Source organism: Rhinatrema bivittatum, chromosome 4 (assembly GCF_901001135.1).
Source record: "Rhinatrema bivittatum chromosome 4, aRhiBiv1.1, whole genome shotgun sequence".
In the NCBI taxonomy this organism is placed as follows: Eukaryota; Metazoa; Chordata; class Amphibia; order Gymnophiona; family Rhinatrematidae; genus Rhinatrema; species Rhinatrema bivittatum.
The window spans coordinates 248,181,366-248,206,156 of record NC_042618.1 but is presented as its reverse complement, the minus strand read 5'-3'; the positions used below and the strand labels follow the sequence as shown (position 1 = coordinate 248,206,156).

At 42.9% G+C, this 24,791-nt stretch overlaps 1 protein-coding gene and 1 long non-coding RNA gene across 5 annotated transcripts in view; one reads left to right on the top strand and one right to left on the bottom strand.

The window, feature by feature from the left end:
* TMTC1 (transmembrane O-mannosyltransferase targeting cadherins 1) overlaps positions 1-24,791 on the top strand; it is a 717,359-nt gene that overhangs the window by 164,507 nt on the left and 528,061 nt on the right. The gene's annotated exons all lie outside the window — the stretch shown is intronic.
* Positions 1,949-24,767, bottom strand: LOC115090634. Of its 2 annotated transcripts, none has more exons than XR_003856435.1 (4): positions 24,543-24,767; positions 14,150-14,574; positions 6,054-6,232; positions 1,949-5,703 (listed from the first exon to the last, which is right to left on the bottom strand). It is a non-coding gene; the product is annotated as an uncharacterized LOC115090634 (long non-coding RNA). The 2 variants fall into 2 exon arrangements; XR_003856436.1 differs by having other exon boundaries at positions 1,950-5,703; positions 14,481-14,574.

Here is a 24,791-nt window from a genome sequence, read left to right as displayed (position 1 = left end):
GGAAGGCAGCGTGCCTCATTCTCCGTCTGCTCTCAGCAGTGGGCGGGCCGGTCACAGACCGTAGGCGGGCCGGATTCAGCCCGCGGGCCGCCCCTTGCCCAGGTCTGACCTTGGTGGTGGGAAAATTAATGGAGACTCTGCTGAAAGAAAGGATAGTGAACTATCTACAATCCGGTGGGTTGCTCGATCAGAAGCAGCATGGATTCACCAGACTAATCTAATTGATTTCTTTGCTGGGGTGATTAGAGAACTGGATCAGGGAAGAGCGCTCGATGTAATTTACTTGGATTTTAGTAAAGCTTTTGATATGGTCCCACACAGAAGACTCATCAACAAAGTGAGAAGCTTGGGAGTCAGCTCCAAAGTGTTGGCGCGGATTACAAACTGGTTGATGGATAGAAGACAACGGGTGATGGTAAATGGAACCTACTCTGAAGAGAGAATGGTGTTGTGGAATGCCACAAGGTTCGGTGTTGGGACCGGTTCTGTTCAATATCTTTGTGAGCAACATTGCGGAAGGGTTAGAAGGTAAGGTTTGTCTATTTGCGGATGATACTAAGATCTACAACAGAGTGGAGATGCCACTAGGAGTACAGAGAATGAGACGGGATTTAAGGAAGCTGGAAGAGTGGGTCGAACATATGGCAGCTGGGATTCAATGCCAAGAAATGCAGAGACATGCATATGGGGTGTGGAAACCCGAAAGAACTATATGCGTTTGGGGGGTGAAGGGCTGATGTGCATGGAGCAGGAGAGAGACCTTGGGGTGATAGTATCTAACGACCTGCAGTCGATGAAGCAGTGTGACACGGCGATAGCCAAAGCCAGAAGAATGCTGGGCTGCATAGAGAGGAATATCTAGGAATAACTAGGAATATCTAGAAAAGGGAAGTGATAATCCCCTTGTACTAGTCCTTGGTGAGGCCTCACCTGGAGTACTGTGTTCAGTTCTGGAAACCGTATCTCAAAGGAGACAGAGACAGGATGGAGGTGGTTCAGAGAAGGGTGACCAAAATGGTGGATGGTCTCCATCGAATGACTTATGAGGAGAGTTTGAGGAACCTGAATATGTATACCCTGGAGGAGAGGAGGAGCAGGGGTGGTATGATACAGACCTTCAGATACTTGATAGGTTTTAATGATCCATGGTCGTCAATAAACCTTTTCCATTGGAAACAATTTAGTAGAACTAGGGGTCACGATATGAAACTCCAGGGAGGAAGAACCAGTTTCAGGAAATATTTCTTCACTGAGAGGGTGGTGGATGCCTGGAATGCCCTTTGGGAGGAAGTGGTGAAGGCTAAAACTGTGAAGGTTTTCAAAGGGTCATGGGATAAACACTGTGGATCCCTAAAGGCTAGAGGATGGGAATAAATAAAAAAGCTAAACCAGCACGGAGCAGCAGTTAGTACCCTTGAGAAACATGAGGGCAACCTGCACGGAGCAGCAGTTACTACCTTGGGAAGCTTGTCGGGCAAACTAGGTGGACCATTTTGGTCTTTTATTTCTGCCATCATTACTATGTGTAAGTTCAGCCTCCATGTCCTCAGTTTCATTACCCTGAGCCAGCTCCAGATCTCAGCCCTGAAATAGGCTCACCTTCTTCCCCTCCGAAGGCCAGCTCTCCTTCTCCTTCCAGTGCTCACTGACCTGATTAAAACCACCTAGTGGGAGTGCTTTTTTTTAAACAGTAAATTTCTTATAGTAATGCAATCAATGGCAAGAAAAGGCTCTCTACTAAATTATTGAGTTCTGGAATTTAATTTGAATTGTTCCATAGTTCCAGTGATAAAGAGAGAGCAGTTTTTTTTTGTTTTTTTTTTGCTTTTACAGCTTATCTAGTAACTTTTCTCAAACAAAGCAAGCAGCAGTAGTAATTTTAAAAAAATATTTCTCTCTCTGTACATTCATGAGAAATACTAGGCACAGAATGTGGTGTTCTGTGTACCACCACTGACCTTTTAATGGTCTATGCAGTGCATATATATGTCATGAAATTTTTATAGAGGCTATAAATCTTTTGATTCTATTTTTAGTATCTTTTATTAAGGCTAGTTGAGCATACACAATGTGTGATAGGTACTGGTTTAAAAAATGTTAAAAGATGCTATCTGGTTTCACGCTGTCTTGCATGTGAACAGTATAGAGAGATTTCTGTTGCATGATACAGAATCTCTGACATATCAGAGGTCTGTGTTTGGGTAATGATTGAGTATGGGGAAAATGCATTAAAATTGACAAACTATATTATCAGATCCATAAATTAAGGTTCATTTTATACCATCCTGGTAATACATTTTGCTTAAATTTCTTTTTACATTTAAAACACCAAGCCCCTAGCTAAATACACACTATCACAGCAATAACTTCACAAAAACTAGTGATATGCAAATATAAAAATTCCCAAACAAAATTTAAAAATAATATATACTTAGATATAGAAACATTTTTCAGTTTATTCAAAGATACAAAATGTTCACAAAAACATACGCAGGCTGATACATATACATATATATCACATAATCCTAATTTGGGCAGCCAGGATATAAGGCCTCATCCCACACCCACTCCCTTTACGGCCAGTCTATTGTTTTGATTTGAAAACAGCAACAGTAGGGAGCAAAGGTGTACACCCAAATACATATGGAGGTAAAGTCAGAAGGGTGTTGTGATAATCATGAAAGAAACAACATGAAACAACATAGACAGGCATTGATATTATCTATGCTGTTTCAAATGAATGCATTTCCCTTTTATTTAAACGATCCCAACATCAGATAGGTGCACCCCATCTACCCTTAACACAGTACAAACATTCCAAGATCACGCATGCCTTATATGTCCATTCCTTTGAGAGCACAGCCAAGATCCAATTTGCTGATTTACGTTAGCCCAACCGCAGCCCCAAATTGCTTGATCTAGCAAAGCAGGCCTTGGAATAATGTCTGAATAATAAATCTTAGTGTTAGATAACCATAGTAGACACATTTTTTCTAACCGCATCAGCCAACTGGCAGCATGTCCATTTGCCTAAGTCATTCCCCAAAATATATAACAGCAAGACATCTGGCCAAGCCCAACACTTAATTAGTGAATGGAGGAATGACAGTAACTGATCCCACCGCATCTCTTACTGTCTGAACTAGGACACCTTTATACAATGAGCTGCCAGGCCCAAGTGCAATCCATAAGGAGGTTGTTGAGCATGTCTGTACGCCCAATCTAAATATGAGTGCCCCATTATCCAGATATTCCTGCCAGCATGTTATCAACCAGGAAAACACAGAAATATTATGCAGTACCCTCCAGTAAACTCATTAGCTCTCTCGCATATGAATGCATAATTAAAAGTCCCCAGACTTCCAAAGTCCAATGTGGCAAATAACCCCATCTGGTAAATCCAACACTGCTGCCAAAGTAGCTGCACCAATCTGGAAAAAGTGAGTCCCAAAAAGACTCATCCCCAAAGTCTGCACAAAACTGCAGAAAATTGATATTTTGTGAGAAGACAACTATTGTCATGAACTAGGAACTGCACACTTCCAGAGGGTCATATTTTCCAAAAAGGCATTTTTGACCAGACAAGTCGCCAATCCCTTCACCGTCTTCAAGACCAACCAAGAGCCTTTAACTACTTGATCAGTCTTTGAATGTTGAATTATTAGGCAAACATTATCCACTTCAAACACAACTTGCTCAGATAGCAAACCTGTTGCGCTGGTGGTGGACCCTTGGCCCAAGGTGGGGTTGAGGCTAGCTGTAGGGCAAGCCCCATGAGTCCCCACCGTCGGGAGGCGGAGCTGACTAGGAGACGGAGGCCAACTGGAGCTTCGCCAATACCAGCCCTCGTTCCCCGCAGGTTGAGCCCTTGGGTGCCGGGGCCAGCTAGTCTTAGATGGGCCTCCATGTGACGACTCCCAGTAGAGGTGCAAAGGTTTCCAGGAACCAGCAGAGGTAACAAGGAGCCAACATAGGTCCGGACGAGGCAGGGATCCAGAGACCTGGGTGCCAATAAGAACAGGGCGTAGACGGGGGCGCCCAGGTAGTAGAGGCCAAAGCCAAAAGGCCAAGTCCAGGTAGAGATCAAGGCGTAGTCAAGGCAAGCTGGTGTCAGGGCAGGCAGCTGAGCAAGACAAGATACTGAGTCAGAGCAGAGCAAGGGTCAAAGCCAAGGAATCAGTCCAGAGCGTAGTCCAATGAAGCAAGGGTCAAAGCTGGAGAATCAGTCCTGAGCATAGTCCAATGTAGCAAGGGTCAAATCCAGAGAATTAGTCTTGAGCATGGTCCAACGTAGCAAGGGTCAAATCCAGAGAATTAGTCTTGAGCGTGGTCCACCGTAGCAAGGGTCAAGCCAGAGAATCAGTCCAAAGAGATAAGAAGGAACCAGGGTATGGGTCAGGAGCAGGAACCAGGAATGGAGTCAGGATCATGAACCAGGAACGATGGGCAACTAGCACACGAACAAACATGGAGACCTGTTGCCAAGGCAAGGAACTAGTGGCAGGGCCCTGCCTTAAATAGCAAGGCCTGATGATGTCATCATCCGGGGCTTCGGGCTAGTTTCTCACCATGGCCCCTTTAAAATGTACGGGAGGTGCGTGCCTAAGCCAGGGCCCGCAAGAGGCCGGATGATGGCATCTCCCTGCGGCCCACATGGGGAGACCCACCGGGAACTGAGGAGGACCGCGGAGGAGTCAGGAACAGCCGAGGAGGCAGTAGGTGCTCGGGCGAGCAAAGATGGTCCGGGTCCAGGAGCAGAGGTGCAAGGGTGAGTAGGCCTGGTCACATGCCTACCGCGGGCGGGACACGCAACAAAACCTAAAGGAGTCTGGATGCTTGCTGCCATGTCCACCAACTCCCCAAGTGCTATAAAAGGCCAACACATACTCAGCACGAAATGAACAAGTCTCATACACAAAAAACAAAAGGAAGGCAGCACATTCCAAATGTGAAGAAAAGATCGCTAAAGAGGTGACTTTGATGATATAAAAGTATTTTGGAAACAGCTGAAGTCTTTATTATTTCAGATAGCATTTTTGTAGTTTTATTCTGCTATTAAGTTTTACTGTTTGTTTCTATTTTATGGTTATAATTTTATTTTATTTTAACTGATTCATGTTTATTTGTTTAAAATTTGTAATCCGCTTAGGAATGTACTTCATAATATTTGGAATCTAAATATTTTTAATTAATAAATAAAGTGTGGCGACAACACATTTTTCAGATATATCAGAAAAAGCCTGAATTTGTGATGCTGTAGGCTCTGAGCACAGAGTATCTGTTCCATTGTTTGCAAATAAGGTGTATGCTACTGAACTTGCTTTCTCCTCCTGCTGATATCAGGTTGCCCCACCCCCTTGATGACAGCAGGAGAGTCTCCATTAATTGCCTGTGGCGATGCCAGAGGCTTCACTATTTTGTTTGCTGCTGTCACCCTGTTGTTTTGCTCTTTCTGCCTGCCTACTGTTGCCCATTCCAGTTGCTCTGCCAAGCCACTGACCCAAGCCGTTTTCCTCTTTCCCCGGGTGTGTGTGCTTCTGGACTTGTTCCTCCTGCTGATGTAGGGTTGCTTCACCACTTTCATGACATCGGGGGGGAAGGGGGGTGTTTCTCCATTAATTGTCCGTGTCTCAGTCATGCGCACAAAGGAGCGCAACAAAGTAGCATGCTCCTTTGTGCACCCCTTTGTGCATCATAGTGCACCTAGAATTAATAAAGAGAAAATAATAATAATAAAAAGCACATGAATAAAAATAGAGGCTGCCCCATCCAAAATTGGTATTCATGATTAATGTTCGTATTAGACAAATTTTATGTTACTGCTTTGTCATTTACTATTTTTTAATTAATGTTGTGAAATTGCCTTGGGTACTGGTAAAATGGAAAGGTGCTGTATAATAAAAGTTAATAATGAGATAAAAAAAACATGATTTTTGCCACTATGTTGGAATATCAGTAATGCATAGTTTCATAATCAAATCCAAAATCTTAAAAAAAATAAATAAATAAATAAAATAAAATATATACACACACACGCATCACAACTCACTAACCTGATCATTTTTTAATTGGCTCATTCTTTGCATGATGGAAGTTTGTTGAATGAGTACATGCTGGAGATTGTGGTTGAAGCTCTTAAGATGCAGATGGTTCTAATGGGTATTCTTCATCTCCCCAGCTCTGGGTTGGTCTGCCAGGAGCCCTTGTGTTAGTCTGTGCATGTGCAAGCTGTCTGGAAGAGGGAGAAACAACAGGAGAAGGGCTAGATTAAGTAGTAGAGTAGCTCTTCTTTGGTGTGATCTGCTTTAGCCTGTCAAGTCCAAATTCTCCCCTTCCCCCTCCTGTTCTCTGCAATACAGGAGAGAAGGGATTGGATTAGGGTGCAAAATGGCTCATTTCTTTCTTGTTCTTTCTGTTCCAGCCTCTGCATCACTTCCTCTCCTCCTGTTCCCTGCAGGCTGCCTGGGAAGGGCGGGGCTGGGAATAGAGAGAAGAGTGCTTGTCTCATCCATGGAAAGGGAGGGGGTAAAAAATGTGTGGGAAAGAATGTGGAGGGCAAGTGGCTGGGTGGGGAAAGGTGTTGGAAGGAGGGTTGGATGTTCTAGACTACATATAAACACTGTGCCGTGGAAATGAAACCAGGCCTGGCAGTTTCATACAAAGTAGGGTTAAGTGCTGATACACTTCATAAAATGAAATATAAAAAATATCGTGTTAGGAAACTAGCCAACTGTGAAACTGAAGCATATAGCTGACAACAAGTTGGACATGTGGTGAATGGAGAAATCTAGTGAGAGACAAAGCAGTGAAATGTGTTTAGAAAGCAAGTGAGTGGGCCAGCCAGATGTGGGGAGATGGAGGAGCATGTTATGCAAAGGGATTTAGCTAACGGGAGCCACAGGCCCAGCAATAAGGAGGAGGAGAAGGGAGGGAGATGCTGGGGAGAGTCCTTCCTCGCTGCATCCTCCTTGTGCCTCTTCTGCTCTGTTTGCTTATATTTCTATACAATATAGTGGTTAAACATTTTGGGGGGTAGTGTTAAGCATTTGTTTATGTAGGAAAAGCTTGCTTTTGTCAGCCTTGGGCCCTTATGACCCTGAAAGTTGAAACAAATGTTTTAGCTTTTGAATTTGAGAAACTGACTAGGAAACCTGGGCTGAAAGTCATAGCCCCAGAGAATGTGTTTGTGAAGGATTGTGCTTATCTGCAGGAAGGTTAGCTGGGTTTGAAAATGTGATGTCTGCTTCTCAGATGTCTCTCTTTTTCTGAACCAAGAGTAGCTGGTTAATCAGGTTTTGGAACAGATGCTATGTATTAATAAGTCTTTGCTGATTGTTTTACTTTTTAACTTCAGTGAGTGGTGTTTTCTGATGTTCCTCCTTTTCTGAAAAATAATTTGTTAAAAGCTGAATTAGTGTGTCATGGTATGCCTAGAATTAAGAAGATTCCTGTAGGCAGTGAAATTCCAGAATTCAAGAAGTTTTGCCTCCTTGAGGAGGCAGACATTTATGATTCTCAATAGCCCCACAGAAATGAAGGCTGTGCTTAACATTTGTACTGATGGCTGTGATTATGCTGTGTTTTCAACACCTGAGTCAATGAAAATGTTTAACTGCAGAAACAGGTTATTACATAAAGGTTTCTCCTAAAATTAAAGAGAAGCCTGACGGACAGGAGCACAGTGCTGAGGTCTGAGAAGAGAAATGCATCAGCTGCTTGCATTCTGGAAATCCGGAAAGATCAACTTGGGAGTTGATAGCATTGCATCAGGAAGTAAATTGGGCAGACTAGATGGATCTTAACAGTACTTATCAGTCCATTCTGTGATTCTATAACGAGGAAACGTGCAGGAGAAACTAGCACAGACACTGCCTCCACCTCTGGGGAACAGGCTTTGTCTGCTGACTGAAATACAGATCATCTTCAGGAGAAAATTACCAGAGAAGAATAAAAACAGCAGGGCAAATATAACTGATCAGGAAAAACAGGATGAGGATAATTCTGGGTTTAATCTGCCAAAAGTACATAAGAAACATAACAGAAAATCAACCTCTGCAAAGAAAACTGCGCATAGCAGAAAATAGCAATAAAGACAGTAGAGCAGACAGCTGGCTCTCTGAAGACAATACCTATCATTTTCAAAACTCTGGAATTATTTTTGTTATTGCCCTGTTTGTACGTTGTTTTATTTTACTATTATTATTATCAAAGTTTTCCCTTTTAACCACTTTATATTTTACTTTGACAGAACATGTGCAAATTGTCATACTTAAATAGAAACCCTTTTTTTAAAAATGGTTTGATCAATTAGACCCCTGTGCTGAGACTCCTAGTTGTTCAATTTATAACTTAAGTTGGCAGTCCCTAGAACAGGAGTGGGCAAACTTTTTTGTGCTGGGGCCATATTACAAGTTATTGACTGCAACGAGGGCCAAGAGGGAGCTCCGTTAACCAAACCCCCAGCACTTGCTGCAGGCATTTCGGTATCCAGCAGGCTTAAAAACCATGGGCCCAATATTCAAAGTGCATTCAGTTCTATTTATCTGGATAAGCAGGCCTTACATAAGAAATTGCCATACTGGGTCGAACAAGGGTCCATCAAGCCCAGTATCCTGTTTCCAACAATGGCCAATCCAGGCTACAAGTATCTGGCAAGTACCCAAACACTAAGTAGATCCCATGCTACTGATGCCAGTAATAGCAGTGGCTATTCCCTAAGTCAATTTGATTAATAGCAGTTAATGGTCTTCTCCAAGAACTTATCCAACCTTTTTCTAACTTTAAGGAGTGCCCCCTAGTCCTTCAGTTATCCAAAAGAGTAAATAACCAATTCACATTTATCCATTCTAGACCTCTCATGATTTTAAAGACCTCTATCATATCCCCCCTCAGCCATCTCTTCTGCAAGCTGAATAGCCCTAATCTCTTTAGCCTTTCCTCATAGGGGAGCTGTTCCATCCCCTTTGTCATTTTGGTCGCCTTTCTCTTTACCTTCTCTAGTGCAACTATATCTTTTTTTGAGATGTGGCGACCAGAATTATTCATAGTACTCAAGGTATGGTCTCACCATGGAGCGATACAGAGGCATTATGACATCCACCATTTTATTTGCCATTCCCTTCGTAATAATTCCTAACATTCTGTTTGCTTCTTTGACTGCTGCAGCACACTTAGCCGACGATTTCAATGTATTATCCACTAAGACGTCGAGATCTTTTTCCTGGGTGGTATCTCCCAATATGGAGCCTAACATCATGTATCTACAGCATGGGTTATTTTTCCCTATATGCTTCAACTTGCATTTGTCTACATTAAATTTCATCTGTCATTTGGATGCCCAATCTTCTAATCTTGCAAGGTCCCCCTGCAATTTATCACAATCTGCTTGTGATTTAACCATTCTGAATAATTTTGTATCAACTGCAGATTTGATTACCTCACTCGTCATATTCATTTCCAGATTATTTATACATATTGAAAAACACCGGTCCAAGTTACAGATCCTTAAGACACTCCACTGTTTACCCTTTTCCATTGAGAAAATTGACCATTTAATCGTACACTGTTTCCTGTCTTTTAACCAGTTTGTAATCCACAAATGTGTGTGACTTTTTAGTTTTCTTAGAAGCGTCTCATGAGGTACTTTGTCAAATGCCTTCTGAAAAACCAGATACACTACATTTATCGGCTCACCTTAATCCACATGTTTATTAACCCCCTCAACAAAATGAAGCAGATTTTTGAGGCAAGATTTCTCTTGGGTAAATCCATGCTGACTATGTTCCATTAAACCATGTCTTTCTATATGCTCTGTGATTTTGATCTTTAGAATAGTTTCCACTATTTTTCCTGGCACTGAAGCCAGGCTCACTGGCTATAGTTTTCCAGATTGCCCCGGAGCGATTATATTGGCCATCTTCTGTCTTCAGGTACAATGGATGATTTTAATGATAGATTACAAATTTTAACTAATAGATCTGAAATTTCATTTTTTAGTTCCTTCTGAACCCCTGCATACCATCCGTTCCAGGTGATTTGGTACTCTTTAGTTTGTCAATCTGGCCTACTACATCTTCCAGGTTCACAGTGATTTGGTTCAGTTCATCTAACTCATTACCTTTGAAAACCATCTCTGAACCTGTATCTCCCCAATATCCTTATTAGTAAACACAGAAGCAAAGAATTAATTTAGTCTTTCTGCGATGGCCTTATCTTCCCTAAGAGCCCCTTTAACCCCTCGGTCATCTAACAGTCCAACCGACTCCCTCACAGGTTTCCTGCTTCAGATGTATTTTAAAAATTTTATGAGTTTTTTGCCTCTACGGCCAACTTCATTTCAAATTCTCTCTTAGCCTGCCTTATCAATGTTTTATACTTAACTTGACAATGCTTATGCTTTTTCCTATTTTCTTCAGATGGATCTTTCTTCCAGTTTTTGAAGGATATTTTTTTTGGCTAAAATAGCCTCTTTCACCTCACTTTTTAACCATGCTGGTAATAGTTTGCCTTCCTTCCACTTTTCTTAATTTGTGGAATGTGCTTCTAATATTGTAATTTTAAACAATGCCCACACCTGTTTTATACTTTTAACCTTTGCAGCTGCACCTTTCATTTTTTTTCTATTTTCATCATTTTATCAATATTCCCTTTTGAAAATTTATTGTTAGAGCTGTAGATTTACATATTGGCCTCCTTCCAATCATTAGTTCAAATGTGATTATCTTTTGATCACTATTGCCATGTGGCCCCACCACCATTACCTCTGCATTCCACATGTGCAGGCAGGTAGCCTCTTCCGCATGCAGGTGGGGGGTATTTTTTAATTTACGCGCAGCAGCGCAATTTTGGTTTTTCCCAGTTGCTTCCCAGTCCGCTCCAATAAAGGAGTGAACTGGGTGGGAACTGGGTAGGAACTTCCTTAACCCTAACCCTATCCTTCCTTCCCTCTTCCCCTCTCCTCCCCAACCCCTAAACATATCCTATCCCTAAATTTTTATTGTAATACTTACTGCTCCTCTGGAGCAGAAGTATCTTCCACGTGTTGGCTGGCTGCTGGCACGTGCTTCATCGGGACTGCGTGTAATGTCGCTGTCCTGGCCCACCCCTACTCGCCCCAGCCCGCCCCTTTGTTCAGTCCTGGCACTTTGGTGTGTATTGGAAGATACATGCGTGGCCGGGCCCTTTAGAAAATGTGCGTGGCATGCGCAGGGCCCAGCCACACGCATAACCCCTGACTTTTATGTGTGCAGTGCTTTTAAAATTGGTCTGATAGTTTCTTCTGAGTATTTAGTTACTTGTATGATTTTTTTTCCTGTTGGACTCTATACCCTCCCAGACATAAAGTGCCACACCCCCACCAAGTTGATTCTCCCTGTCATTGTGATAGAATTGGTACTCTGATATAGGTCTGTCCCATTGGTTATCCTCCTTCGACCAGGTCTCTGAGATGCCAGTTATGTCTATCTCATCATTCACTTGTGCGTCTAAGTAATTACCACTAAATATGGCTAAAAGTTATACTCATAAAAAGTAGGCATATACTGGATGGATTGGGGGTGGAGCGAATTAGCTATATATGATTAACTACCGATATTCGGAGTTAGCCAGATAAGTTTACATCTATGTTTAGACATCCCATACAGCAGGTCTAAATTTAGCCAGGTTGACTTATCTGGCAAAGTGCGCGCATATACGCGTATATTCAGCGGCTTTGCTGTGCCACTGAATATACATTATAAATTAGCCGGATTAGTTCTAACTGGCTAAGTTACTTACACAGCCAGCTTTCAACATCTACCCCCATCATTTTAGCACCCAAGGAGCCCCTTCAATCATGGATCCCAGCCTCTAACAAAATCAGCAAGACCTTCAATCCAAGTGGTACAAGGTGTTTTCCCGGCTTCCAGACTACCTCACCTCTGTCACAAATGCAGACCCTCACCAAATAAGAACAAAAAGGCCGTAAAGTATAAAACAGAAAAGTACAGACAAAAAAACTGACCTGGAAGCCACTACAAATCAGTGCAAATATGCTAAAATAGAAATGTCACCATAGCTTATAAAACAAGATTAAGAAATATAAAATCAATCATACTAGTAAAAATGTCAAAACAAATGAAGAATAGAATATATCATAATTAAAAAGAGTAAGGATAAAAAAAAGGTTAAACATTTCCCAAAAATCTATTAAATAACCCTTGCTGTAGTTACACGATGCTAGGTTTATTTATTTATTTTTTATTTTTTTATTTATTTAACAGTTTTTCTATACCGACATTAGTAGGCACATCATGTCGGTTTACATTAAAACTCTAGATTGGAAAAAGGTACAAAGAACAGGGAGTGGGAGGAACTGGGACAAATAGTGGAAACTTGTGCAACAGAGGTTGTTACAGTATAGGGAGGCTATAAAGGGAGCCTGAAAATCAAACTAGATAGTTAACAATTTAGTGGGATAAATGGTAACTGATAGGTAACAAAGGTATAACTGAAAAAATAATTAAAACAATTTAGTAAGAAAGCTGTTAACTAAGGAATAACAGAGAAGTAACTGATAGGTAATTGGTAGAGACGGGGTCCACAATTGGCGGCAATGTTAGGAGCTACCACCCAAGAAAAAGATCTAGGTATCATAGTGGATAATACTCTAAAATCGTCTGCTCAGTGTGTTGCAACAGTCAAAAAAGCAAACAATATTAGGAATTATTAGGAAGGGAATGGTGAATAGAATGGAAAATGTCATAATGCCTCTGTATCGCTCCATGGTGAGACCGCACCTTGAATACTGTGTACAATTCTGGTCGCCGCATCTCAAAAAAGATATAGTTGCGATGGAGAAGGTACAGAGAAGGGCAACCAAAATGATAAAGGGGATAGAACAGCTCCCCTATGAGGAAAGGCTGAAGAGGTTTAGGGCTGTTCAGCTTGGAGAAGAGACGGCTGAGGGGGGATATGATAGAGGTATTTAAAATCATGAGAGGTCTTGAACGAGTAGATGTGAATCGGTTATTTACACTTTCGAATAATAGGACTAGGGGGCATGCCATGAAGTTAGCAAGTAGCTCATTTAAGACTAATCAGAGAAAATTCTTTTTCACTCAATGCACAATTAAGTTCCTGAATTTGTTGCCAGAGGATATGGTTAGTGCAGTTAGTGTAGCTGGGTTCAAAAAAGGTTTGGATAAGTTCTTGGAGGAGAAGTCCATTAACAGCTGTTAATCAAGTTTACTTAGAGAATAGCCACTGCTATTAATTGCATCAGCATGGGATGATCTTAGTGTTTGGGTAATTGCCAGGTTCTTGTGGCCTAGTTTTGGCCTCTGTTGGAAACAGGATGCTGGGCTTGATTGACCCTTGGTCTGACCCAGCATGGCAATTTCTTATGTTCTCCTTATGTTCTTATTTCAAAACAGCAGACATATGAAACACCTAATAATTAAAACTAATAAGGTTAAAAATTTCCCCTCTCCATACCTATGAACTTTTGATTTCCAGTCATCCTGATATTGTAGTGGATTACTGAAGGGGAGGTACGGGGAACACACACTTTATCCACTCTTTCATATATACACACACACACACACACACATACACGCTCACAAACCCTTCTACCTTCTCTTCTCACTACCCTCTTCCACTTCCTCCCTAACCTTCCCTCTCACTCATTCACCCCTTCCCTCTGTCAGTCACTCACCCTCACACTCAATCCGCTCACTCCCACTCACCTCCTTCCCTTCCATCTGTCACCGCTTATTCCCTTCTCTTTGTGCCACTCATCCTTCCCTCTCATTCATTCCCTTCCCTCCCCTCTGTCACTCACCCACCCACTCAATCTTCTTCTGTTCCCTCATTCTTACCCCTTCCCTCTCAGTCAGGCTCCCTCCCTTTCTCCCTTTCCTCTGTCAGGCTCCCTTCCCTCCCACTACCTTCCCTCTCAGTCAGGCTCCAACCCTCCCTTCTCTCTTTCAGGCTCGCTCCCTCCCTCCCCCCCCCCTTTCCTTTCAGTCACTCTCACTACCCCCACTCCCTTCCTTCTCAGTCACTCTTCCTCCCCCCACTCACTCCCTTTTCACTCCCTTGACTTCTCATCCCTCTATCACTCCCACCCTCACCCCTTTCCTTACTCATACCCTGACCTCCAAGTGCTCACCCTTACTGCCGGCATCATCATGATCTTCGCCCTGCTGGCTGGGTGCTGGAAGCTCTACCAGCAGGTTAACTTTGGGCCCACCACCACCACGTAGGGCCTGTTCTTGCTCTTCATGCTGGCAGAGGTTGCAAACCCTGCCAGCACATGTCCATCACGCCGCTCTTCATGCTGGCGGGGAGGGGGAACTCTGCCAGCATGTCACTGCACAGTGCCATGGTGCTTGGGACAGCCTCTCTTTTTGCCGCATATAATGTTAATATTTTACAGACTGGCAAGCCAGATGAAACTTGGTGATGGGCTGGATTTGGTCCACAGGCAGTAGTTTGCTCACCTCGCCCTAGAAGGATCTAGATGAATTTGCAGTGATCATTCATTAGGGTTCTGTTGTGCCTGCTAAGCAGAGTATGAGAAGAGCAGGCGTCTATCTGAAAGGAAAAACTGGAGAATTAGTATGGAGCAGGTAGAAGTTAGCTCCTTGGCACAACTGTATAAGGCTCCTGGAGGAGGATTATGAGACACAAACAAGTGTAACCCCCCCCCCCCACTCTGGAAAACATCAGCAGGACTACAGCTAGAAGTGTGGATAAAGTGGGGATACTCCAATCAATTCTGGAGTTGGAAGAGTAATTTATGTTTATTTAAAAACATGTATTTGCTGCTTTTCTGGTCCCTGACAGGAGACTGTCCAAAGCACTGTAAAATATAAAACATCCAAGAACAATGCACAAATTCCAAAACATATAACAGGGATCTACATGCGAATTGAGACCCAGTAAGGGTTGAAGGGAGTTGCTTAAGGGAATCAGAGAAGCCAATTACTGAAATAGCACATAGACTTTCTCTTGTGGAGTTTGGGAAAAGTGGGACCAGTCAAAGTATCCTGGCCCTAAGACCCCTAAAGTAGAATGGACTAGTCCTTGTCATATTGGTGTTATAGTGGAGAAGGAAGAAAGCTACCAGAGGAATCCATTATTATGTTTTGTACCAGAATCAATGCTACCTTGGAAACGAGAACTGTGAAATGCACTGTGCCTGTGGATGGCATCTTGTTGTTAATGAATCTATACATATAAAGAAGTCATACCAGTCAGAGCCATCCATACTTTAATTTGCATTTTATGAGAGTACAGAACAGGATTGGGATTCTTTGCTCACACACAGGAGTGTACCTTAAGAATGAATAACCACCTGAGTCCACTGCAACATTTGACTAACCAAATATTTGAAGAACCCCAGAACTCTCCAGGAGCTTTCCACTGGATTCTCTGCTATAAAAGTTTCTTGCACCTGAATTACCCAAGGACTGAGAATAATTTTCCAATTCCCAGCCTGAGGCTATCCATGGTATTACTCCCAAAGCCTATGTTGTAACCTGTATCTTAAGAGAAAGTTTGGAGATTGGCTGTGATATGGAGAATTTTATAGAATATCTGTAGATGCATTTAATAATGGCCTTTAGGAGGGGCTTACTAGTTGGAGCAATGGGCTGAGAACCTCGGAAATCAGATCCCACTTCCTCCACTGACACTCCTTGTGACCATGGGCAAGTCCTTTTATCTCCCATTGCCTCAGGTACCTAACTAGATTGTAAACTCTTTATGGCAGGGACGTGTAGCTGAATTATTAATAATGTTGTTAGCTGCCTTGAGCACTGTGGTAAAAGAAGGGTTAACAATCCAGATAATTATTTTCAGTATTTTAGGAGGGTAATTTTCAGAAGCCTGAATTTTCAGAGCGGACTTCCGCGCAGGTCCACTTTGAAAAATTGCAGGTGCTGCCAGTGTGCACACAAATGTACTGTTCGTGCAGGAAGTTGCATCTGCTTCAGAGCAGGTATAATTTACTATGTACACAATTTCCACAGATACTTGTGAAAATCAAACATAGGTGTAAATTATTTCTCTGCCCCGACTCCGCTGTCATTGCGACCGTTGCTTCCCGACGGCTTCACTCCGCCTAACTTTCCTTGTTTGCGGCTCCTCCTGCTCTTCACGGACGCCTGGCTGCCGTGGCGTCCGCCTGCCGTTCTCTCCGGCGTCCCCGGACCGGCTTGAGCGCTGCCTCCCGCCATGTTCTACAGGTACCTTAGGGCGCACGCGCTGCGTGGCCCTCATTCTTATTTCCTCATTGGCGCATTCCTCAAGGGCATCCCCCTGTGATGACATCACGCTGCCCGGATATTTAAGCCTACAGTTTACTGCTAGCCATTGAGTTAGCAAGGGTGATCTTACGGATGGGATTCGCTCTCCGTACCCAGCTACTCTGCCTCTCCAACTTCCATTGGACTCTTTCTGCTAATGGGGTACCCACTCCTCTGGGGCCTCTTTTGCTTCTTTCAGGTCGCTATCAGGTAACTGGTACTCGCTCCTCAAGGGCCCATGTTCCCTGACCCGCTGCCTGCATCTTCTTCCTCTTCTACTTGGAAGAATTCGCTACCGACACCATCAGTGAGTACTACTATCATCTACTCCTCAGAGCTGTCTCCCTGGAACCAGGTATTCACTTCTCGAAGGCCTGCCTCCGTTCCAGCACCAGTGCCATCTCTTACGTGGAACCGCTGTGTGAGTACCTTGCCAACGAGTCTCTCTGCTCCTAGGGATCTGGTACTTGCTCCTTGAGGGCCAGCTCTCCCTATCTCGGGGCTTCTCCATATTTGGGACTCTATAAATGTTCTATTGTACTCACTTTCTCAGTTCTCTCCACTACAGCACTGCTACTGGAGGAACCGCTGTTCCAGCGTCCTGGGGAATACTAGCCCAGCCGGGCTACATCTTCTACTCTCTACTGCCACCTTTGGTGGCTTCTCAAACTGTCTAAATAAAGAAATATCTGTGTTTGTGTGTCCAGAGCTGAGCCTGACCTGTGGCCCCTCATGGGACATCCTCCCGTGGGCGTGGTCAGCTGCCACAGTGTCCAAGGGTCCACCCAAACCTCACTAATTATAACAGCTGTAAAAGCATGTTCTGCAAATACTTTTTTCCTGGTTTATCCCCCCTTCCCAGATAATTTTCAAAAGCAGATTTATGCGCACAAACTGTTTATGCAAGTCCTTTAAAAAATTATCCTTAAATATTTTCTGAGGCAAACAACCACTCTCCCCCCCCCCCCCACCCCCCAGAGATATTGAATGTTAGAACATTTCCATGATACTAAAGCATTTGTGTAGAGCCATGAAAAGATTCTTAAACCATCTTTGGTGAATGCATTTGAGTTCCTTAAATCAGACTAAGCATCTTGTAATTTCACGTCATAAAAATGAAAAGAAGTCTTGGATATGTGTCAGGAGAAGTATCTGCATTTTTTGGTTTTCAATTTGTCGTTTACTGCATGGAACTTGCTCTTTCCTCAACTCCCACGCATTACCTGACAACTTGGCAGCTTTTAATATTAAAAGTGTTAGGGACATTCACAAGAGAGCAGTTGTTTGAATATATTAGGCAGAGCGAAATACAAGTATTTCGTTTTCAGGAAGCATGTACAAAGGTTAATAATGAAATGGAATGTGTAGGATTATTTTTAAGTCATTATAATAACTTAAGTGCTGGCATGGTAATACTTTCAGAAGGTTTTAAATCATTTTATTGTTAATATGATTATTAGTGGTGATTATTTTATTTCCCCTTTGACACCCTGCCCTCCCCTCTTGCCAGCCGCACCATTCAGATGGGATGCCTGGGCAGCACTAGGAGCCTTGCCAGTCCAGAGGGCTCAATGGACTGAGGTGATGCCTTAGCACCACTCCCCAAGAACGTGAAGGGCCACGACAGTAGTGGTAGTCACTTTTTCTCCCATCTTGATCTCCCTTCACAGGATGAAGCACATTGCCACCATGACATGTCTGACTCCCAACAGACCCAATAGGCGGGAAACTCAAACCTGAGTGCTCATTTTTTCTTTTTGTCTTAAGTTATTTCCTCTTGCTCTTTTGGCTTCAAGCTCAGTAGGAGCCAGCTTCTTTTGGGTTAGGGTGCCATGAGCCTTCCTTTCAAAATACCCCCCATTTTTATATCTCTTCCTAACAGCATTTCCAGCCCCAGCTGGTCTAGAAAGCCAAGTCCTGGTCCAGGAAGTCGAAGCCAGATCCTGAGCTACTAGGTGGGCCCAGTTTCTTTTATGTACAAATTACTATTAGAGAAACTTTTCTTTTACTAATATTATTATGCCTGCTCTGAAGGAAAAAAAAAATCTGAGTTTTTTTTTTCAGATTTTATGAAATATTGTGGAAGAGTTTAAGACAGAAAAGACTTCTTAGTAGGTGATGATGAGACTGTACTGTGAATGATGGGATTGGTTGTAACCAATGTTTCCCTGTAAACTGTGTGCGTACACACAGGGAAACATAGCATGTACAAGAAAAGGAAAATAAAATTGTACACTGCTTTTAAAACATTACACTTGAAATCTTTTTGGGGACACAATTCCACAAAAAATTAGAGGGAGCATTGGTTGTAGCCCTTGTTCCAGTGGTTGGACCTGGAAGGTAGGAGCCAGCGCCTCTATTTCTCTCTGTCCCACAACCCTGGAGAGTTGGATTGTTACCAAGAAGGGGGTTGGGTGTGGAATACTCCTCCAAGGCTTAAGGTGTGTGAAAATGATTCTCTCCTTCTTATCCTGGGGAAATCTCTCTTCACTTTCAGTGAATGCCAACAAAATACTCTGGCTGCTCAAGTTTGGGTATTCAAATTACTGTAGCAATTCTTCAATAGCTTATTGTGGCACTTTACACATCAGTTCTTGGCACTAACAGTTCATAATCACAGTTTTCCAACTTTCCTTATCTGTGCCAAGTGTCTTGGTAAATGGGCTAGGGAAAAAACTCATCCTCCAGGGCATGGAAAAGCAAGACTTCCCAGGTGGACAGGGGATTCTGTTTATGGGAGGAAAAACCACTTCCAAAACCACTGGCAGGCAAAAAATAGGGCCTCAAACATGGCAAGATTCTCATTTATACCTCTTCTTCCCAGTGTGAAGACTCCAGATGAGGGTCTCCAGATATAACAAAAGGTCTTACTCATAATTCTCTTTCTCCAGATGACAAATGGGATCTTTTGGATGAAAGATTCAGGCAGCAGGGAACAATCAGCTCTTCTGGTTTTCTTCACTTGTGGGCAGGAAGGGTGGCAACAAAACTTCTTCCTAAACCACAAGGCAAGTCTTCATAAAAAGGAAAAATCTGCAACTCTCCTGCAGCGAATCACCCCAATCTATTATCCACTAGTTGTGTTATGGAGAGAAGTGGAATCTCCTCTACTCCTGGCCTATCTAAGAAAGCGAAATCCCTGAAAGTCCCCTAACCCAGGGATCACACAGAAAAACTCTCGAAAGCAAGTCCAAAAATCCCCTAAACTTCAGGACACCCTTACTGGACAGGTTGTCTCCTTCCTGATTAATGCAGAATCTAAGCCATGAGGCCTAGCACACCATGAATAGGAAGAAAATCAACACAGGAAAAACAGCTCCTTCTCCTCTGATTTCTAACTCAGAATGCCACACCTAGCTATGATGCTAACAGCTTTTATACCAGAAAGAGGCTAGCCATTCCCAGCAACCTCTGTGGAGGTGCTGTTCTCTGGTGTACTCTTTTTCCCCGAAAATAAGACAGTGTCTTATATTAATTTTTGCTACCAAAGATGCACTAGGCCTTATTTTCAGGGGATGTCTTATTTTTCCATGAAGAAGAATTCACATATATTGTTGAACAAAAAAATGAACATTTATCATATTCTGAATAGTTGTCTGGTTATGCTGGTTTGTGATGACAACTAACTGTGAATCCTGAGGGGAAAAAAATCACAGCTGCATGCTCTGGTGTTCTGTGCGACGGGCATGCTCCCAAATAAAAACTTTGCTAGGTCTTACTTTCGGGGGAGGTCTTATATTTAGCAATTCAGCAAAACCTCTACTAGGTCTTATTTTCAGGGAAACAGGGTACTACCTATATCCTACCACAGGGTTTAGGAACTAAGGTCATATAGTGGTGGTCCCAAAGGGTCCCTGCATAACCATACCGGAACCCTGTCCTTCGCCAGGAAATTCTCCTCAGTTATATGCACTTTTTGTTTAGTGCATGCGCATGTTATAAAATACAGTTCCTGCGCACATGTGCGGGTGAGTCGGGACTCGCACGTGCAGGAGGGGGAATTTTCTAAACCAACATGCGGTGACATGAGTAGGCCTTCCCCAGTTCCTTTCCAGTCCGCTCCAATAGTGGACTGGGAGGGAACTTCCCTATACCCCTACTTAACCTTCCTACCTTTTCCCCTCTCCTCCCTGACCCCTAAACCTACCTATCTCCACTAAACTTTTTTGTTTTAATACTTACATGCTCTAAGGAGCAGACGTAAGTTATGTGCGCTGGCCAGCTGCTGGTGTGCACTCTCCCGGGACAGGGCCTAATGGCCGCTGTCCCGGCCGGCCTCTGCTCCTCCCTGCCCAGACCCCGCTTCCACAGCCCACCCCTTTCTTCAGGCTCGGCACTTCTGCGTGTACTGGGGGATATGCGCATGGCCAGGCCCTTTCTAAAATGTGCTTGGCGCACGCAGGGCCCGGCTATACGCGTAACCCCCAGATTTTATACATGGGTCTTTTAAAATCTACTTGGATATGCCTAACGAATATATATGAGAATTTCTTGCCTACAGTTGAGGCAGTACATGCAAATACATCTCATGGAAAATTCACTAGAGTTGTCCTGAACCCCAGACCAGTTTGTGGTCCTCGAGGATTGCAGTTTAACAGCCCTGGTCTGGTGAATGTGTGGAGAAATTTTTATCCAGCTGATGCTTTGTTATATTTAGGACTTCTGATTTTAGGTTTTAACTGATAATCCTGATAAAACAGCTCTGATGCACAAAAAAATAAATAAAAAGGTGTTTATTAGATAAACACTGGGAAAAAAACCCAGCAATTCCCCTAATTCTTTCTCACTCCTCCTTTGCCTATCCTGGATCCTCTGCTTTGTTTTTATGCCTTTTCCACACTGACTCCTCAGCTGCACAAATATATTTGATTCAACCAGAAAAAGTACCCAACAATAGTACCTTTGCCACAAAAACACTGATACATTTTTGGTACCCCCAAAGAACTCCTAATTAGCTGGAAAATAAAGACCTAAAGACCTAGTTATATTATCACCTAATATACTACCTTCCTTCAACACAGTTCAACCCAAAGTGGTTTACAACTAAGACAAAAATATAATACAATAAATAGCAAATAGCTCGGAAAACATAATAGGCAAGTCACATAGGTTCAAGCATAAGAACATAAGTTCCATGTTGGGTCAGACCAAGGTCCATTGAACCCAGCATTCTGTCTTTGACAGTGACCAGTCTGGGTCATAAGTACCAGTCAGATCCCAACAGTTCATCTATTACTTGTATTTCACTCTCAGTGATAAGCACTCACTTTCCCAAGTCTACTTGTCTAATAACTGTTTATGGACTTTTCCTTCAAGAACTTGTCCAATCCTCGTTTGAATCTCACTAACAGGGTCATTCATCAAATTATGTTATGGCATTATCGCAGGGCCCTAACGCCCTCGATAACGCCATAATGCATGCGATAAATAACGCATCACGAGATGCATATGCAAATTTTAAAAATTTAGTCAAAAGTGAGGAGTTTCGGCAGAATTTATGAAAATGAGGTGTGCTTAATGTTGCATGCAATAGCATAATGTATGCTATCAAGCCAAAAATAACTACACCATTTTTCCTGGAGCGGGGAGGAGAGAGAGAGAGAGCGAGCCTCTGGGGAGGCACACGTTTTAGTCAACTTTTTATACAACTGTAAGAGGGGCCATTCGGAACTTGGGGTGAGGTTTTGGTGGTGGTCTAGGTTTTTGAGGGCAGTTTTGCATGCACAGTCAGAGGTACGAACAGCAGAGTAGACATCAGTGAAAATCTTATGTGATTTGTAGTGAGGAAAGGTACACAAAAGATGATATTTGTACAATGTACTCTCTACCTAGCTTAATAGCAGCTAGGTAGAGAGTGCATCAAGCTAGGTCAAGAGTACACTGTACAAATATCATTTGTGTACCTTTCCTCACTACAAATCACACAAAATCTTCTCTGATGTCTACTGTGCTGTTCGTATCTCTGACTGTGCATGCAAAACTACCCCCCAAAACCAAAACCTCACCCCAAGTTTCTAGTTGCCCATTCCATAGCTTGATTGTGTGCCGAGTGAAAACACATTTCCCATGATTTGTTTTAAATCTGCCAGTTGCTAGTTTCATGGAGTGTCCCCCAGACCTAGTGTTGTTTGAAAGGGTAAATAACTATTCCCTACTTATCTGTTCCATCTCACTCATGATTTTATAAATTTCAATCATATCTCCTCTGTTGTCTCTTTTCTAAGCTAAAGAGCTCTACCAGCAATTTTTAATATGCTTTTTAAGGCCAGACAATCTTTTTTATCTTTAAATGTAATTATTTAGTGAACCAGCAGATTTTTACCTACCTAATGGACTGTCTGATCATAGTAGCAATGGTTTTACTTTCTTGTGCTGAAGCATGTAATTTGAATGGCATTTTAAAACTTGGCATCTTCAGGACACCCATTTCATTGATTTGCTGTAATTATTTTTGGGAACAGTGGTAGGGGAGAGTTGCAGGTGTGAACTCTTAGGCCAAGGCAGAGTTTGCACAGGCTGCAGAGAGGGGCCCTGCAGGTCCTTACCATCAGCAGGTGGATCAGCAAAAGGCAAAGACCCAACTAGAGCTTTGCCTTTACCAGCCCTTGTTCCCCTTGGGTTGAGCCTTTGGATGCTGGAGCCGGAAGGTCTTAGAAGGGATCCTCTGCAAATGCCTGAAATCCTTCAACAAATCAGGATCAGAGCAGACGGAGATAAGGCATATTCTGAGGCAGGCTGGGATAAGGGAAGGCGGCATTCAAGGAAGGTCTGGTAGTCAAGAAGTGGTCAGAGGCAGGTGGCAATCAACAGAAGTCCAGGAGACAAGCTGAGGTCAAAAGCCAGAGATCCATCCAAGGGAAAACAGGATGGATGAGCAGGGCAGAATGACGAGGAGCAACACAAGAGGCAAGGCACACTGAAGACGTGAAGAACCGAAGACTGACCACAAGAATTGATGGAAGAGATGACCACAGGAACTGAAACTCAGGGCAATGACCAGGAGCTGAAGACAACAAAGGCCAGGAACTGAAGACGCTGAGGCAACTCACACTACACAGCGGTAGGAGACCTGTTGCCGATGCCAGGAGCAATGTCAGGCGAGGCCTCTTATAGGCCCCAGCATCAGACTTCATCTTCAGGGGCTGTGGGACTCTTTCTGCTGCAGCCCCTTTAAGGCCCTAAGAAAGGCTGCACAAGCGCACCTAGGGAGGATGTGCCATGCAAGAAGCATCAGCGGTATCTCGCCGCATTGGAGAAGGGTGGCTGGCCTTGGGGAGATCGGTGGCAGCGGCCTTCCACTACTCGGGCCAGGCTGGAGTTAAGAATGGCAGTCTGTGGGTCAGTCCATGGACTGCCAATCACAAAAGGGAATAAGGAAGGAGATGTTAATTTACCTCATTGAAAGTAATGGTGGGAAGAGACTGAAATAATTTGCCACTGTGTTGCTGAAAATTCTAGAAAAAACCTGGCCATGGTGCAGGAAGAGGACATTCTAAAAGTATAATTAAATTTGTTAAGTAGAAAAGGAATAATTAATGGAGCATTTTTAAGTATCTATATAAACACAAAAATCACTCCCAATGTAGAACTGAAAAAAGCTTTTTTCCATTCTCCATTGGGAGTGATTTTTGTGTGATAAGCACTAGTTAGGTGTACACATTGCCTTACTTGTGATTTATATATAAATATATATATATATATATATATATATATATATATATATTTATATATAAAATACGCTTATGATGTCTATTGGCAACTGGTGGGGAGTGTATGAATGTCCTTTTAAATCCAACAGAGTACTGGAGAAAGGCTTGCACTTTACTATATATACATCAACACAAGTGCAAGAAACAACGTGAGATCCTGGAAGAGTTTTAAAGTTTCATATATATCATTTTATTGCGGCAACTCCTGTATTCAGAGCAAGAACTTTAAATACAGTACCGCCAACACGGTCCGTGTTTCGCCACCCGGCTGCTTCGGGGGGGAATTACTTTTAACAAAGATCTTAATCAGTTTGACAGCAGTTTGACAGCATGTTTGACAGCATGTCCTATTAGCCACTAACTTCCCCACTGTAAGGAATCAGGTAGGCGAGAATAAGGTAAAAGTAAAATAATATGTTTATTGGTATACAATCTTAAGTCCAAGTATTAAAAGTATCTAAGTATATACAGTTCTAAGCATATACAGTTCTAAGCTTAAGCATATACATCTGTATCCGTGCACAATATTTCGGCCAATACTCACTACACCCTTTTCATCATCAGCCTGGCAAGGAGAGAGCACATCACAGGCGAAAAAGGGATCTTCACTTTGTACGTCTACAAAGGACAAAACATCACTTTGCTCTTCCGCAAAGGAACTCTTTCTCTCTCAGTTTGTCGTCCAAAGTTACCTTTCTTTTATAGTCTACTGTATGCCAGGTGCCGAAGGGTGCGTGCGAAGTAATCTTATGTTCATGCCAGGTGCAAGCTTATGTGCGTGCGAAGTAATCTT